Genomic DNA, 18,441 nt, shown 5'->3' with positions numbered 1-18,441 from the left:
AATCTGTGGTCACATCTTTTTGACAGAGAAGCTACTCAAGTCATTCACCCAGATTTAAAGAAATACACAGATGTCCTACCAGATGTCATTCTACGTTCAATTAGGCACCCGGGACAATTTTGAATTATGTGTCTTATTTAAAGCATTGGATAAAGTTCGCTAATGCATACAAAATGAAAGTGTTCCCAGCGAGTCCATTAGATTTGACTCTTTTCTTTATGAATTTGATGGATTCCAACAAATCGTCTGTTGTTATTCTGAACGTGTTTTATGCACTCTAGTGGCTGCATAGTTTCACCGCTTTCTGTCTAATTAATCCCACTGATAATCCAGTTGTTGTAGCTGTGATAGAGTCAGCAAAGAGAGTGTTAGCCAAGCCAACAGTTCATAGGGAGGTAGTCCGTGTTGAAGTTTTACTGCAACTGTTTGAAATATTCTTCATCAACAGATTTAATGACAAGACGAGATATTGCTATGTGTTTTTTGATGTTTTCAGGTTTTCTGAGATTTAATGAGTTGTCGAATCTGAAATGTTCCAAGGTTTTTGTATCAGATTCCCATCTAGAACTCATGATTGCAGCAAGCAAAACTGATCAGTACAGACAGGGAGATAAAGTCGCCATTGCTCGTACAGGCACTGTCTTTTGCCCAGTTATAAATCTAGAAAAATATCTTTCATTGGCAGGCATCGATTTACATTCTCAAGATTTCCTTCGTAAAATTAGTAAAGGCGATTAAGCCATTGAGCTATACCAGAGCTAATGAGATTGTGAGGGCAAGATTAGGAGAATTTGCCCAAAACCCGTCCAGATTCACTGTTCATTCATTCAGGGCAGGGGGAGCCACGATGGCAGCTGCCTCAGGGGTGAACAACCGTTGTCTTAAAAGACATGGCAGATGGCGATCAGAAAGTTGTAAGGACTGTTACGTGGACGACAAGCTAGATGATAGACTAGCAGTAACTCAAAAAATTAGGTCTGTAACCGTTCACAACAAGATCTATACTTTGGGGGGTCCAGAATAAAGCACGTGAGCCACACTCCTCATGAACAAAGTGATTAGCATTGTGTATTGTGTTTTCTGTTGGAAGATAGATTGAATGGGAATGTAGACAAAACTAATATTTTATAGCGGTTCGAAGTAAAGCGTTAAAATTTTGTTTTGTCGGCACAGAGATATGTAGCTATGTAGGCTGGGGTGGATCTCAGCTGATAGATACAAAGTATGTAAACTGTAGCAAAGGAAATGACACCAGCTGCAATGCTGTTGTAATCTTGGCTGAATCTCAGTCAGAGCGATATTTGTTCAGTGTGTTGCTGAATTATTCTCATTTTGTCTTGTGAAATGTAATGTCGGGAATTTCTGGTAAAACTTGAGATCCCGTACCGCACCAAAATACCTGACGGTAAAATTCACTGTTGACTTGAAAGTGTTGTTTTTCAAGATCATTTTCAGCATAGCTATCATGTATTTTGTTGTTGGTTTCTTGATTATGCGATCATTTGATGATCTTTCCTGATTTAATGCTCTGTCGACTGATTCCATTGCTTCATTGTGCGGTGTATTAGTGTATTGACATAATGTCTAGTGTTACAATGTCGCATCGGCCGGAACTTTTATTGTCTCAATTTTCTGTGTAAAGTCTGTCGTATCTTTGATGTATGTTGCGATTTGCTTGAGAAAATAGTCAATGAATTCTGATATGTGAAAGGTTGGACTGCATCATCCATTTATAATTGGACGTCCCACGAACTTATTTCCTGGTGGGCGTCATTTTGTTCACTTGTATGTTGAGCATGAGGTATCAACTTGTTAGTAGTGCTAGTATTTTACCGTTAACTGGAATAATCTCCATGGCTAATTAACACTTTATATAAAACAGCCAAACATAATATACAGTGACAATATACTCAATATCATACACAAAATGCAAACAACGATGATATGAACGATGTATTGAATTCCTTTTCCTTCATTATATAATAATAAATACGATAAATGAAATATGGTGCCTTCCGTCTACATATTCCACATAACTGAACTGAAAATACAGATGTAACACAGATGTAGTAACCAATGAGATCTCCATCAAAACAAGATTTCAAGAGAAATCGAAACAAAAATGACATCAATAAAAAAGGGCCATTCAACACAGAGCTATTTATATCAAGATTGGAACTAATTTTGGATAATTGGATGGTGAAGTAATGTCGGTTTAATTTGCAAATATAAGCTCATCTGCTTTTCTTTTTACTTGTTTTTAAGAGTAACTTGTAATATTTCAACACTCAAGTATAGAGCGCAAAACACGTTTTAGAAAATTTGCAAAATATGAAGACACAATTATCCAAAATTAGTTCCATTTCGTTTTATGTATTCTTGTTGTTCAGCTATATGAGAATAAGACAGGAAAAGGTTCAAGTCTGCGTATCCTTAATAAACAAAAAATCAATTGCAACACAAGTTCAGATATTTATCCCCATAACGTGAGCATCATTCGTATTTACTACACAATATTTTGAATATTAAAAACGAGTCAAGATGTTTACGATTTAATTGAAAATATTCAATAAAAATATTTTGAATACACGTTTGAAGTTCATGATTCTTTTCTACATGCAAATACCTGTCATTTGATATATCACTTGATAGTTGAAATGTAAGTTTAGAGTACTTAACAATGGATTTTTGTAATTTTATATCGTATTCATGCAAATTAGGTACCCGTGTGCATTATGAAAAGTAAATAATTACAGCCCTATTTGTCAGCTGTATGTCGTCATTTTTCATGAGGCAGAGATAATGGGCTTTCAAATAACGTTTGATGTGGTTGTGTGATGCAGTTCTATGTGTTAAAATTATTAAAATATCGTTATTCAAAAGGGGAAAGTATATTGTTCTACATTAGTACGAAAACATTTCATTTCAGTAAAATCATTTTAATATCTCTTCGGATATCTATTTTGTATTCTCCATGCAAATACCTTTTATTTGATATATCACGCGATAGTTTAAAGTATGTTTATAGTAATGAATACATTTCTAATTTTATATCGCATTTATACAAATTGAGTACCCATGTAAATTATGCAAATTACATATTATATATATATATATATATATATATATATATATATATATATATATATATATATATAATATATATATATATATAAGAAGTTACAAAAGTAAGGAGTTTTATCTTCTGCAAACGTTCTTACAGCGCCGCCTGTGGAGGGGGTCAAGAGGTCATCGTGTGGGCTTGTATCATCCTCTTTCGCCATGAGACGTCCTCCAGGCAAGACTGCCATTTCGGCAGCTGGACCTCATCTGAACTTTAACAACGCCCTCCTCCTCCCCTTTCCACCACATTTTACCATGTATTGATTTGTGTTTGGGCCCCACAAGATTGGGTGTAAGTAGGTTAGTTATTGTAAGGTCACACGTTTTGTATTATGTTTGCGTATCATCAATTAGTGGCCTGTTTGATGTATTTTACAGTTGCAGTTTCTCATTATTAAATGGTCACCCATTTGGTGGCCCATTTCTCCCACAAAGACATGAGTTGGGTATTCCTTAATTTTGCTTGTGTTGTAGCTGGCCAGGGCACAGCATATATATATATATATAATATATATATATATATATATATATATATATATATATATGTGTGTGTGTGTGTGTGTGTGTGTGTGTGTGTGTGTGTGTGTGTGTGTGTGTGTATGTGTGTGTGTGTGTGTGTGTGCGCGCGCGCGCGCTTAAAATTTGGAAAGGTAAAGCTCTCGTAAGAAACAGTTGATTTGCAATGCGATGTAAAGCTCTTGTTTATATATATTGCGTACGACTTTTACAAAATTTTCCAGAGGCAGCTGTATTCACACATGACTGTTTCATTTAAGTGCAGTTCCTGCGAGTGTTTTATGCCGCAGATAAGTGTAGCTGACAGAATGATGCCTATCGGCATAATGTTCTAGCTAAAAAGACATGTTTTACAGTAAGATATGTTTTCCACCGAGAAATAGAAATACGCGTATGGGTTTATTTCTGGAATCGCCATTTCTGTTCTATTACAAAGTGATAGTAATTATCTGAATTGGATAGCAGTGTTAAAACTGCCTAATGACAATTAATAATGTACATTTACCAAACAATAAAGTAATGATGGGCTCGCACACTTATAAAGTACCTCAGTCGCTTGTTTTCAGAAACACGCTGGCCGGCCGTGCTAAAGTAAACACCGTGTTAACCACATTCAGCCGGCCGGCCGGCATGTATTGAGGTGTTTACTGCAGCACGGCAGGCCAGTGTGTATCGAAAAACATTCGACAAAGTAACGTACCAAGTAATTCGCCACGCATAACATAACACACACGAATCAGACGATGTGCGATAGATGAAATATGGGGAGAGTTGGTATGGAGTTGTTGAAATTTTTTTTCGCGGCATTTGTTTGCAAACCAATTTTATTTATTGACGAGTATCACTCATCGTTGTGCCGTTTTTCCCTTTGTCGGCACGCGTAGAATATCCAATCACTCTGAGACGCGTGCCGCGCATTCCATTAAACATGTCAATCATGACAAGGTATTGATAACATAGCCGCGCCATCGTCAATTAAGACCATCTTTTGTAACGTTATCAGGGTGCACATGACAACATTTCTCACCGGAAGGTTCGTTGTTTTGATCACCTCGTTCTCACTTTTGGTTGTAATCCGGCAAACAGCGTTTTTTCTCCACCGTTTGGGAGATTAGGCGAGATATGAACCTACAACGCTTATGCTGGCTTGGTTTGGCATGTATCGCTGGTGTTTGTACAGCAGCTACAACTCATTTAGTGATGATTATTATTTTTACAGATGTTTGATATAATTTTACTTAACTGGACTTGTTTTTGAAGGATCCCTTGTTCAAGCAATGTTTCGGTTATAGTAGGTTTTCAGCTGGTGCCATTAAATAATAATTAGCAGATACATATATATACAGAGGGGAATTCATTTCTATAGAAGGTAATCTTATAAAGAGGGGCTAGTAGACAGTAAATATTTGTTCACGCTTTGGTCTTTGTCGATTCAAAATGCCGCAATGATGGCGTTATCATGAAACATTTGAATATGAAAATTAGAGTTAAATTTAGATGCCATACTTGTTTTGTAGATAATCGATTTCATCTAAAATTTAACGATGAAATTAAAATGCATCCATTTTGTGAGCGACTATTTAATTGTGCAGTTTGGCGGCAGTAATATTTATGCACCTCCTGGTATAAGTCAGTAATAAGGATAGCAGCAGCAGCGATTTTAGTTTAATAGGTGCAAAATAAGTAAAAATGACTTTTTAAAAGTAATTAACACTTAAATGTGTAACCGATCTCCTCTAAAGCCGTATTAGCTCTAGGTTTATGTCAATACACCCGCATACAGAATAGAATGGCAAACATGGGGTGCCGTAAGAAAATAAAGCACCCGAAAGACATGTACCAGTTTTGTCATTGTTTTTTATTCATCGACTTTCACAGTCCATGTTATAGTATTACTTACTTATCCTTATATGTGGTTGAAAGTTGCTATTCTATTTCATCATTTTGCCACTCCCTTTCCTGACCACATTGTAAAGTCAGTCAATGTTTGCACATTTTAGTTTAGGAAAAACAAACTTGCACTCAAGTGCCCCGTTTAATTTTACAACACTCAGAGGTCGTTCATCACCCTGGCAACAGAGAGTTTTCGAATTATAAATATCACATTAATAATACCATTTTTGACAGCTTTAAAACGTTGTTAGCCTAATAAAATGTTGCTGGTGATATTTTTAGACCACATTTTTCGGTTTTGCGTTTGAAGCAAATATTTATCAAATTATTGCAATGAAGACTCATCAGACTCTATGCAGTATATCATTCTAACTAATGAGGGAATATCGAGGAAGATATTCAAAAAGGAAGTCAAAACAAACTAAAAAGACGGTCAACTCCATTTCAGCGTACAGCCTCGTTTTCGATATTCAGTATCGCATGAGATGCTCTTTATCTGCGCGCACTCTCTGTTTCCAGGTGAAGAAAAGTGTTTGCCAGTTCACGGAAAATTTTATATGACTTAATAGGCCTTGTTTTGAACCTTATACTCTTCTGGGCGGCAGAAAGGAAAGCATTCGTCTGTAATGTTTGCGTCGTTCAATTACTGGCAACTATAGGAATTACATGCAACCTTACAGTCTGTAGAAATACAGGTAGGAAAAAGCGTTTGTTCGTATATTTCTGTGTCGTTCAGTTACTGACACATACAAGGGCCAGCATGAAATATACATGACGATGTCACGTATACTATCTACACCCGAAACGAAAACGGAACTAGTATTTGCTTAAGTCAGATTCATCAGGGTGGGCACCGATCACAACGTGCCATCTAAAGGTTCACTCCCGCAGTCCTTGGTAAAAGAACCACAGAGTATCGCGAGCAATATTTGTCTAGAAGTTATGTCTCTGACTTAAGTCTCTCACTCTCTCTCTCTTGTGATGTATCATCTGTCGGACATACTGTAAACAAGGAAAGCTTTTGAATGAAGCGACAGTTTGACCACGAAATTGTGATTTTTCATCGTCACAAAGCACACTGCCGATTATTTATTTCACGATGATGTCTCAGCAAAATCTCGTACAAATCAATGTATTTTCACCAAAACATATCTCTAGCTACAATAACTTTTCTTGGGTCACGCCAGAGTGTTGATATTTTAGAAAGGCGAGGGCTTGTAAAGATTTAAATGAAAAGTATTGTGTTTCATAACATCGACAATGAAAAGAAGTATCGTCAAAAGCGTAGTTTGCAGATCGGAGTTGTTTTATTGACATGAAAGTTTTCTTAGTGATACTATTGGTTTTCTATTCGTGTTCATTCTCACACCCGATGGCTTTCCTTCTCGATAAAAATCTCTACAAAGCAGTTTTCTTGTGGCCAACTTGAGATTGCCGCCAGAAAAATTCAACGCGATCCTTTCTGTTTTGTTGATCAGACACGAGTAGACATCACTGTCAAGCCATTGGCAGTGGAACTGGTCTTCAACTACATTGTCTTTGGTCAAATCATAAACAGACAGACGAGTTCATTCCGATACGAGAAACATTCATGATGTCACTAGATTTAATCATGATTTAATCAACCAGACAATCGGGACAAACACTGAAATTGCTTCATAAGGTAATTTTTGTGTTTGTGGCTTAGTAGTGTTTTAGTAGTGTCTAGCAAATGAAATTCCGGGAAATTTGAACGAACTTAACATCGAAACTCTGAAACCGGAGCATTTTAATGTGCTGAAACACAGTGGGTAGACTTAATTCGAGTAACTGACAGTATATCCATGCGAAACCAAGCCGGCGAAAACGTTCTAGGTTCATATCTCGCCTAATATCCCCAAGGGCCGTGAAAACCTTCGTTTGCCGGATTACAGCCAAGAGTGAGAACGAGGTGATCAACACAACGAACCTCCCGGAGAGAAATTTTGTCATGTACACCCTGATAACGTAACAAAAGATGGTCACACTTGACGATGGCTATGTTGTTAACACCTTGTCATGATTGACATGTTTTATGCGATGCGCGGCATGCGTCACAGAACAGTCCGGTCAGCTCCAAAATTGGAGACGCTATACCATAATATTTCCCCTCTCATTAGCCAATCAGCGGCCAGCGCGCCATCAGTAAAAATTGTATTTCCTGGCAACCTCCACATGCGTCCTTCGTTACGTACGCCATACTGTGTCGAACTCCCGCGCCGTATTCTGTCATAATGTCGAACAGTTGTGTGGCCACTCTGTCAAAACACAATTTCAAAATCGCGTACCAGTTTTTATTCTGGCTAAGACAACCAAACCCCATATATCGCTGTGATTCCTAGACTCTGGCTTGAAGTCCTGCGAAATATAAATCGTGTACCTACACAGATCGTTCAGAATACCCCATTTGTATCGGAGATGGCAGCGATACAATCAATTCTACCGTATGGGGAACAGTTGTGTGGCCACTCTGTCAACACATTTTCAAAATCGCGTACCATTTTTAGTCTGCGTTTGACAACTACAAAACAGGTATCGTTTTAAAGCTCTGACATTGCTCTTCTTTATTGCAAAATGTTATACGCGTACCTACACAAATAACCTTTATAACAGTATTTCTAATAGAGATGACGAACATCCACAAAATGATTCTCGGTACTTGAGCGAAATCGATAAACTGGGGGTAGAAATGAATCGTCAATGTTTCGAACATTTGTTCACTAATCGGACTCCTTGTTGGACATGACCTTCTGCAGAACACGTGGATTATGTTGACTGTCGAAATTCGTCGAAATTCACAAGACAGGGGCTTAATAAGCGGCCCAAAACTGCCGATCACACTTGGTGGGTAATTTGTGACCCAGCGTGACCTGTACTTTATTAATGATGTAATCTGGTCGATGATTGGCTGAATGCCGGAATACATTATCATAATGAGTCTCCAATTTTGGAGCTGACCCGGACTGCAGAATGATGGTATATTCTACGCGTGCCGACAAAGGGAAAAATGACACGACGATGAATGATACTCGTGAATGGATTAAATTGATTTGCAAACAAATGCCGCGAAAAACACTAACAACTCCAATTCAACTCTCTCCGTATTTCATCTATCGCACATTGTCTGATTCTTGTGTGTTATGTTATGCGTAGCTAATTACTTGGTACGTTCCTCAGTCACTTGTTTTCGGATAAACGCTGGCCGACCGTGCTGCAGTAAACACCGTGATACACGCCGGCCGGCGTAATGTAGTAAACACGGTGTTTACTTCAGCACGGCCGGCCAGCGTGTTTCGAAAAACAAGCGACTTATGAGGTATAATTGTGCGAGTCCATCAATACTTTATTGTTTAGTACATGTACGTTATTAATTGTCATCAGGCAGTATACTTGTTCTTATCTGTGGTCGAAAGTTGCTATCATATTTCATCAGGGTGCGGCTACCTTTCCTGACCACATTGTACAGTCAGTCAATGTTTGCACATTTTAGTTTAGGAAAAACAAATTGGCACTCAAGTGCCGCGTTTAATTTTACAACACTCAGAGATGGTTCATCACCCTGACAACAGAGAGTTTTCATATCATAAATATCACATTGATAATACCATATGTGACACATTTAAAGCTTCGTTCGCCTTATACATTGTTGCTGATGGTATTTAATTTGTAGACCACGTCGGGTATATTTATTTTGTATTGTACACATGGGATTTGTGTTTGAAGCAAATATTTATCAAATTATTACAAAAAGACTCACCAGACATTATGCGGTATATAATTCTACCTTATGAGGGAATTTCGAGGAAGGAATTCAAAAAAGAAAGTCAAAATAGACTAAAAATACGGTCAGCTCCATTTCAGCGTACAGCCTCGTTTTCGATACTCATTATCGCATGTGATGCCCTTTATAGTCGGGTCGGAAGGTAGGGTTCCCATGCACCCCATGGATGTATTTTTTTAACCTACATTTTTGTAATCCTTAGGGTCTATATTTAATGAATTTTGATGTTCCCAAAATCAAATCGTGTCCCATGGGGTTCATTTGGCGCCATCTTGGCCGCCATCTTGGCCGCCACCTTGGATTTCACCAATGGGTAGGGGTTAGGTATTTACCGCTCGACGGAAACAGAAACAATAAAATACTATAAACGTTACATTTTTAGAAAACCAAGATCATGGCCTTTTCATTGATATATAACTTAACAGGAATAAATTAATATTCGAACGGGATAAATTAATATTCGAACGTCGATTAGACTTTATATCGGCCATTGACCGTAAATCGTAAAATTTGCTAAATTTCACACCCAATAATTAAGTTCCCGTTCCTCCAAACAATTTTTCATAATGTATTTATAACTTTTTTGGAAGAACTCAGTGCAATAAACAAGAAAAACAACATTAAAAGTATGTGTTTTGAGATTTAGTGGGTGCATGAGCTTGTTTTCTTATTACGCGGTATGCCATATATCCGTGTGTAACATAAGGGGTAGGGGTAATGTTTCCCTTTCTGTTTCGAATCATGAATGATGAAACCATAACAATGGTACATTTTTTGAAAGTGCTGCATCAGAACTTTCTAAAAATATATAGATTCATTGGGAAAAATTGCACATTTGAAAGTTACAAAGATTAAACCTTTCAGTTTGTGTCGATTTTAAGTATTTTTTAGAACGAAATTACAACATATGGGGTAGGGTGATGTTTCCCTTTCTGCCTCAAACCATTAATTATAAAACCATATAAATGTTATACTGTTTGAAAGCTCTGAAATAGGCCTTGCCAAAATGTATAGTTTTATTGGGAAAAGTCGCATATTTTAAAGTTACAAAGCTTAGGCCTTTCAGTTTGTGTCAATTTTAAGTGATTTTTAGAACAATATGCACAAAACAGTTAGTCCGTTGGCCAGGTATCGAAATCATCCCCTCTAAGGCATTTTACCCACTATGATTTTCTGTTAGGTACTATTCTCAGCTGTCATAATCTGCTTATTTTTCATTTAACTGATGGTGTGTAAGAGTGTAACAACTTGTATGTAAAGGGCTGTCACGCCCTCAGTAGTAAAATAGGAATGGGTTAGGGGTACATATTTACCGCTAGTCGGAAACAAAACAAAAAAGTACCATAAACAATACATTCTTAGAAAGCCCAGATATTTCTTCTTACCTTTGGTATACAACTAAATGGGGATAAATCGATATTGAAACATTGATTAGATTTTATATCGGACATGAAATGTTAATTGTACAATTGCTTAATTTCAAACCCAATAATTAAGTTCATGTTCCCCAAACAATTTTACAAGGTATTTATATATTTGAAAGAACTTAATGCGATAGAGAAGTAAATAAACATTAAAAGTGTGTATCTTGAGATTTATGGGGTGCGTCGATTGTTTGCCTAATATATGGTATGCCGTACACCCCTCTATAATATACATTTAAGGGATAGGGGAATAGGTAATGTTTCCTCTCCTACCAAACGCAGCGAATAAGGAGGCCACATAAATATCATATCTCTAAAACGCTAACGCAGTTGTTTTTCCAACAAGATATGGCTTGATGGGGTAAACTAAAAATTATGCAGTGGCAATGCCTAAACTCAAAAGTTTGTGTACTTACTTGGTAAATAAAGACGTTTTACTCATTTCAATAACTCAAATTAGGGAAACTTTAAGAAAGTTAACAGCTATAACATGTCAAAAATTATATATTTCAAACCCACAAACACTAAATTGGATGTCATAGTCGTCATGCTAAGTTGATATGACAGCAGCAACAATCAATCCCTTTTCTTTAATTGTATCGCGAGAGATATATAAGCAATAAAGCACCACTTGGAAAGGATACCACACGGTTTCGACCGGTAAACAACATATACGCACGAACTTCACTCGTGTGTATAAGGAGTGAAATGGTCAAAACCGAGCTCGAGTGGTGTACCCAACTTATAGGGGTTGTTTATCGCTATATTATATCAGTATATTGAAACTTGTGATGAAAATAAAAACAATGTGAAAGAAACCCACTTTGGAGATAGGAATGGCCAACTTTACAGTATATCGTAAATATATGCACAGTCACGTGACCGTCTTGGCGAATCAGAGCTCACTATTAATAGTATTACTTTTAATACCACACGGGAACACGAGAGAATCTTTTATCGCTCAAAACCAATCACCATTAATCCACAATATAGCTTCTCCATACTAAGATAGATGGATCGACAACACTTTACCTTCCTTACCAGAAAACAAGAGATCATAACCAATTTTTCGAAATTATTTTACAACGCAGAACACTATATACTCCCAATGAGGATAACATTTTCGACTGGGTACTAAAATTCAATATCAAAATAATTCTGGAACTAAAACCCGAAAAGCTAAATGTCACAAAACGCATTCAAATTACGCAACTAAATGGTAAACAGAAGACGAACAAACACTCTCTACACCAAGAAATAAGAAGAAACAAACCTCAGAAAATGACTAAAAGGCTTATATTCCCATTGACACCTCAATGTTTAAAATGCCTTGTGAGTGAATCTATCATTAGTTTCTTATCATGAATGACATTTAACCAATGTTAGACCCTGACGTCTTGAAGCAAAGACCCTAAAAACGGACGTGTCGGGGTCAATGTTTGAAGATACCATTCCCACTAGAATGATTGAATCAGAGAGACTAGATTGATCTAACTTTCTAGTTAGATCAGTCACCAGCAGCTGGGAAAAAAGAAGTTAACATAATCATCAGAGTCAAGCGAGCTAGACAACGGCTTCACACATTATACTCCACAGAGAGGACATTCTTACACAATTCACAATAAGCGTTCAAAAGCTTCCTTAAAGGCATTGTTCGCCATCCCAGGGACTGGGCATGGCTGGTTGCGTGGCAAATGCAAAATATTAGTCATACTGAATCAAGGTGTAATCAAGTAATAGCTTATTATAGATTGGGAAAATCCTAATCCTGATAGTAATGATGGAATATAAACTTTGTGAAAAGTTGAGAAAATTTGCCACTTCTTTGATTTGTATGTTTTACATTCCATGTTGTACAGTACTGCCTGTACTGTACATGAACAGTTCATACATTGGGCAAGTATTCTGTGCTGTCCACTCATAGTTTGGTCCCCGCAGTCCGAGATAAGTCTTTCTATAGTGTCAGCCATTCTCTTCGATTACTGTAATCTACCCCAATAAATTCTCATTTGTATGATTACAGGGAAGCCTAAGCCTATCTCTTACAATCTAAGATTTGAGATATTTGACAACAACATGTATGCAATTTTCATATTTTTCATAGGCCTAAATAACACACAGAAGAAAGTCACGTTTGCACGTTTTGTCAATTGAAAGTCAAATTTTCATCGAAACAAGTTGAGGTGGCCATCTGAAAGCCAAACGAGAATTAATATTAGCAAAGATGGATATTAATTAAGCCTTTCCCATTTCCGATCCAAGTTACTCATACAACGGGATATAAGCGAAAGCCAAGAGTATCGAATGTGTTGAAGCCTAAGTGGCCCCTATTCAGTACCACGTAGCCTACAGGTACACCTTAAAGAATACTTACCAGGCCAAAATACCGAGTGTTGAATTGCTGCAAAAGTGGCAACACCTGGAAAACCACTGTGGCAACCAATTTATCACCCTGATCTCTAACTATTCGCCTCTACATCGAATAAAGCACCGGGACTCAAGACAGTTGTACATCACAAGCTTAAGAGAACGATCAAAGACACTCGCTACAAAGAAGGAAGGATGAAAGGCTGCAAAGACGATTCTTCAAATAGGCAAAAAAGAGGCTAAAAACAACACAAACATTCACAGCAACGACGATAGGTCGGGTTTTCTTCCTATACTACGGTACAAAACCAAACCAAAGGGTCTTTCAAAGGCCACCGCACTTCCCATAAAGCCCGGTTCGAAATGGACTGGGATCATGATTAGTGCCAAGTTTGGTTGGGCGTTTTGGGGCATGGCTCTGCATAATGAGTCTGTTGGTAACGGTTGCGATCGTTCGCATTATCTGCGGATCTGTTTGCTCTCAGATCACGCTCAGGCTCGGACTAATATAGATACGTACAGCCTTCGTTTCGTGATGGCAAATACTCGAAATAAGAAAGAAAGGAAAACTATCAACTTAATCAAACAAGAGTTTGCTTGAATGAATTTACCGAAGTTTCAGGCCATATCAACGTTCATTATGTGAATGATTCGGCTACTGACCGCCATGTACATACGGAATATTGGCGCCGTCTAAAGTCGAATAATTATCAAAAAAGTAAAAAACTTATAGAAAAATTACAAATAACCCGAAATTTGCAATTTCGTATGGTGAATTACCGATGAATGTTGACTAAACTGTATCCACCTGAGCATGGAAGGAGGAACATGTCAGGAAAATGGTAGGAAATAAGTAAACGGCGACGTCATGACCGATCGCTATTAAAATCAGAAAATAAAGGAAGTTCACAACATTACGTACGGGTCGATACTTCCTTGAATCTCGTGTTCCACGATACCTGTAATAGCAATAACGTTCGGCTGCTCGGTTGCTTGGCGGGTGACATCGACAACTCATCACGAGTTATGTTTATTTTCGTAGCAATTGGTATGTCAAAACCTTACCAGCTTTCCGAACACATGTCACTTCCACGTGTAAAAACGACCGTTTTCTTGGCCAGCATATACATCCAAACCAATTAGATTCCGTCAAGTTCGACTGTAGATTTGGAAGTCGTTAAATACGTGGATCTCTTCGACTGAGTATAATTAAATTGATCATGGAGGCTATCATCATGATTTGAAAGTTGTTTTTGATGTCATTCTCGGTGAAAACTACAGACTCTGCCTACAGTTTTGTTTTAAAAAGTTTACGCGCTTTTCGCAAGAATACATCGTACTACCAGTATAGTCCTCTTGCTAAGTCACATCTGAAAATGGTTCACTTTCGTGATGTCATTGCACCATAAATGCTAGCAAAAGAGTTTATGACAATTTACACAAAGTTTTCATCCTTTGCCCGCTGATATAACTCTAAGCATACTTATGGTTTGTTTACATCGTAATTGTTCTCGTATGCCGTGCACAGCAAATGTTTGACCAGTTTACACCTCTGCGCGTCACCGAATGATTGACAATTGTTTGAATCATGGAACAACTGCCTTTTGAGGGCCATTCCCTTTGTTCAGAAGCGATTTCTCCCCAAGTCGTCGTAGTTTTAAAAAACTTTGTGAAACTTTGCGGATACCTGTATGGCCTAGGTGTTTGCTAATACTTTTTGTTTGAGAATCGTTTAGGCTGATTTTAAGGGAGCGGTCTACCTAGCTATTGCCAGTTGTCACTCAAGCGTCATTATGAATTTTCAATGAGTTGGGGGCCTTTTATACCCACACACCGGTTTAAATAGCACTACCGAAATACAATGGCAAAACATGATCACACACGAAATTGTGTTAAAAACTCAGAAACAGAAAGCGTAATAAAACTAAAAAAGCAAAAATAAATGCACAAAATGACAAACAAAATATCTCAAACACAATATTACAACATACCAAACATAAACGAAACACAGTGACCAACAAAAAAAATGGATTTACTAAGAATCTTTCTTCACACAAATCAAACAATTATAGAAATGAACGCTCTTTGCAAAGGCTTGAAATTAATTCCAACATCAAAAGGTATAAAAAGAATCAATCTCCTAGAAGACACAAATGAATTCATACTGAGAATGAGACTCCGATTCAAAAATTAGCTAGAAGCTACGGTTTACACTTGTTAGGTTTCTCTTCCTCAACGCATAGCAAACCATAAGTCTATTACAGAGAGGTATGTGACATACTACATATTCTGCATGCTCCTAAATCCCAAGATACACACTTTCAACATTGTTTTTCTTCTTTATTGCATTAAGTTTTTTAAAAAAATATATAAATACCTTGTAAAATTGTTTGGAGGAACAAGAACTTAATTATTGGGTTTGAAATTAAGCAAATTTTACAATTTACATTTCATGGACGATATAAAACCTAATCGATGTTTGAATATTGATTTATCCCCATTTAGTTGTATACCAATGGTAAGAGGATTATCTGGGCTTTCTAAGAATGTATTGTTTATAGTACTTTGTTGTTTTTGTTTCCGACTAGGGGTAAATATGTTACCCCTAGCCCATTCCTATTTTACTACTGAGGGCGTGACAGCCCCCTACAAAATAAGTCGTTACACTCTTAAACACCATTAGTTAAATGGAAAATAAGCAGATTATGACAGCAGAGAATATTAGCAAACAGAAAATCATAGTGGGTAAAATGCCTTAGAGGGAATGATTTCGATACCAGGACAACGGACTAACTGTTTTGTGTATATTGTTCAAACATCACTTAATTGACACAAACTGAAAGGCTTAAGCTTTGTAACTTTAAAATATGCAACTTTTCCCAATAAAACTATACATGTTTGGAAAGGCCTATTTCAGAGCTTTCAAACAGTATAACATTTATATGGTTTCATAATTCATGGTTCAAGGCAGAACGGGAAACATCACCCCTACCCCTTATATTATAATTTTGTTTAAAAAAATCACTTAAAATTGACACAAACTGAAAGGCATAAGCTTTGTAACTTTCAAATATGCGACTTTTCCCAATAAAACTATACATGTTTGGAAAGGCCTATTTCAGAGCTTTGAAACAGTATAACATTTATATGGTTTCATAATTCATGGTTCGAGGCAGAAAGGGAAACATTATCCCGACCCATATGTTGTAAAATAATCGCAATCATACCAATCCATTTCGTTCTTAAAAATCACTTAAAATCGTCACAAACTGAAAGGTTTAATCTTTGTAACTTTTAAATATGCAATTTTTCCCCATAAATCTATATATTTTTAGAAAGGTCTGATGCAGCACTTTCAAAAAATGTAACATTTTTATGGTTTCATCATTCATGATTCGAAACAGAAAGGGAAACATTACCCCTACCCCTTATGTTACACACGGGTATATGGCATACCACGTAATAAGAAAACAAACTTATACACCCACTAAATCTCAAGACACATACTTTTAATGTTGTTTTTCTTGTTTATTGCACTGAGTTCTTCAAAAAATATATAAATACCTTATGAAAAATTGTTTGGAGGAACGGGAACTTAATTATTGGGTGTGAAATTTAGCAAATTTTACGATTTACGGTCAATGGCCGATATAAAGTCTAATCGACGTTCGAATATTAATTTATCCCTATTAAGTTATATATCAATGAAAAGGCCATGATCTTGGTTTTCTAAAAATGTAACGTTTATAGTATTTTATTGTTTCTGTTTCCGTCGAGCGGTAAATACGTGACCCCTACCCCATTGTTGAAATCCAAGATGGCGGCCAAGATGGCGCCAGATGAACCCCTTGGGACACGATTTGATTTTGGGAACATCAAAATTCATTAAATATAGACCCTATCGATTACAAAAATGTAGGTTAAAAATACATCCATGGGGTGCATGGGAACCCTACCTTCCGACTAGACTATTATCTGCGCGCACTCTTTGTTGCCTAACAGAAGTGTTTGCCCCATTCACAGAAAATTTTATATGACTTACTAGGCCTTGAATTGTTTTGCACCTTGTATTCTGCCGAGCGGCAGAAAGGAAATCATTTGTTTGTAATGTTTGCTTCGTTCAATTATTACCGGCAACTACATACTCTGCAGAGGGACACGTAGGAAAGGCATTTTGTTCGTAACTTTTGTGTCCTTCAGTTACTGGCATATACAACGGCCAGCACGAGATATATATGACGATGTCACGTTTACTATCCACAACCGAAATGAAAATGGAACTGGTATTTGTTTACGTCAGAAACAGCACGTTTGGGATAGATCACAATGTGTCATCTAAAGGTTAACTCCGACGGTCTTTGCTAGAATATACAATCTCGAAATTATTATATGCTATTACTTGTTTACGTTTTCAGAAACCACAATTTTATAAGTATTACAAAATGCGTTAAGTATTTTAAAACGCCGATACCCTTATTACAAATCGCGTAAACAGTTTTTTATTACAAAATGCTGATACCCTTTGCTGCAGTACAATGTTCATTTGGCTTTACGTTTCTAGTTTTACTAACATTACATTCCATTTCGCGTATAAAGTCTTTGAAAATCAACTGAACTGCTTAGTTTTAATATCGCAGATGACCGGTTTAGATGACAGCCGACATAAAGATTGAAATGACAATGGAAACAATCAATGTCAACACAATACCGGAAATAAGTTCCTATCTGTTGCTCCAAAAATTTTCTTCAATACAATGAAGACTCATCAGACTCTATACGGTATATCATTCTAACTAATGAGGGAATATCGAGGAAGGAATTCAAAAAAGAAAGTCAAAATAAACTAAAAAAATGGTCAGCTCCATTTCAGCGTACAGCCTCGTTTTCGATACTCAGTATCGCACGTGATGCTCTTTATCTGCGCCCACTCTTTTTTGCCTAGCGAACAAAAGTGCTTGCCCGTTCACGGAAAATTTTATTTGACTTAATAGGCCTTGTTTTGCACCTTATACTCTGCTGAGCGGCAGATAGGAAAGCATTTGTTTGTAATGTTTGCGTCGTTCAATTACTGGCAACTGTAGAAATTACCGGCAACTGCAGGGATATTGGCACCTTATACTCTGCAGAGGGACAGGTATGAAAAGCATCTGTTTGTAATGTTTGTGTCGTTCATTTAGTGGCATATACAAGGGCCAACATGAACTATAGATGACAATGCCACGTTTGCTATCTACAACCGAAACTAAAATGGAACTGGCATTTGCTTACGTCAGAAACATAACGTCGGGATTAATCACAGTGTGCCATCTAAATGTTGAC

Source organism: Ptychodera flava, chromosome 2, assembly GCF_041260155.1.
Source record: "Ptychodera flava strain L36383 chromosome 2, AS_Pfla_20210202, whole genome shotgun sequence".
Lineage (NCBI taxonomy): Eukaryota > Metazoa > Hemichordata > Enteropneusta > Ptychoderidae > Ptychodera > Ptychodera flava.
The sequence above is the reverse complement of the archived record's forward strand: the minus strand, read 5'-3'. Positions refer to the sequence as shown.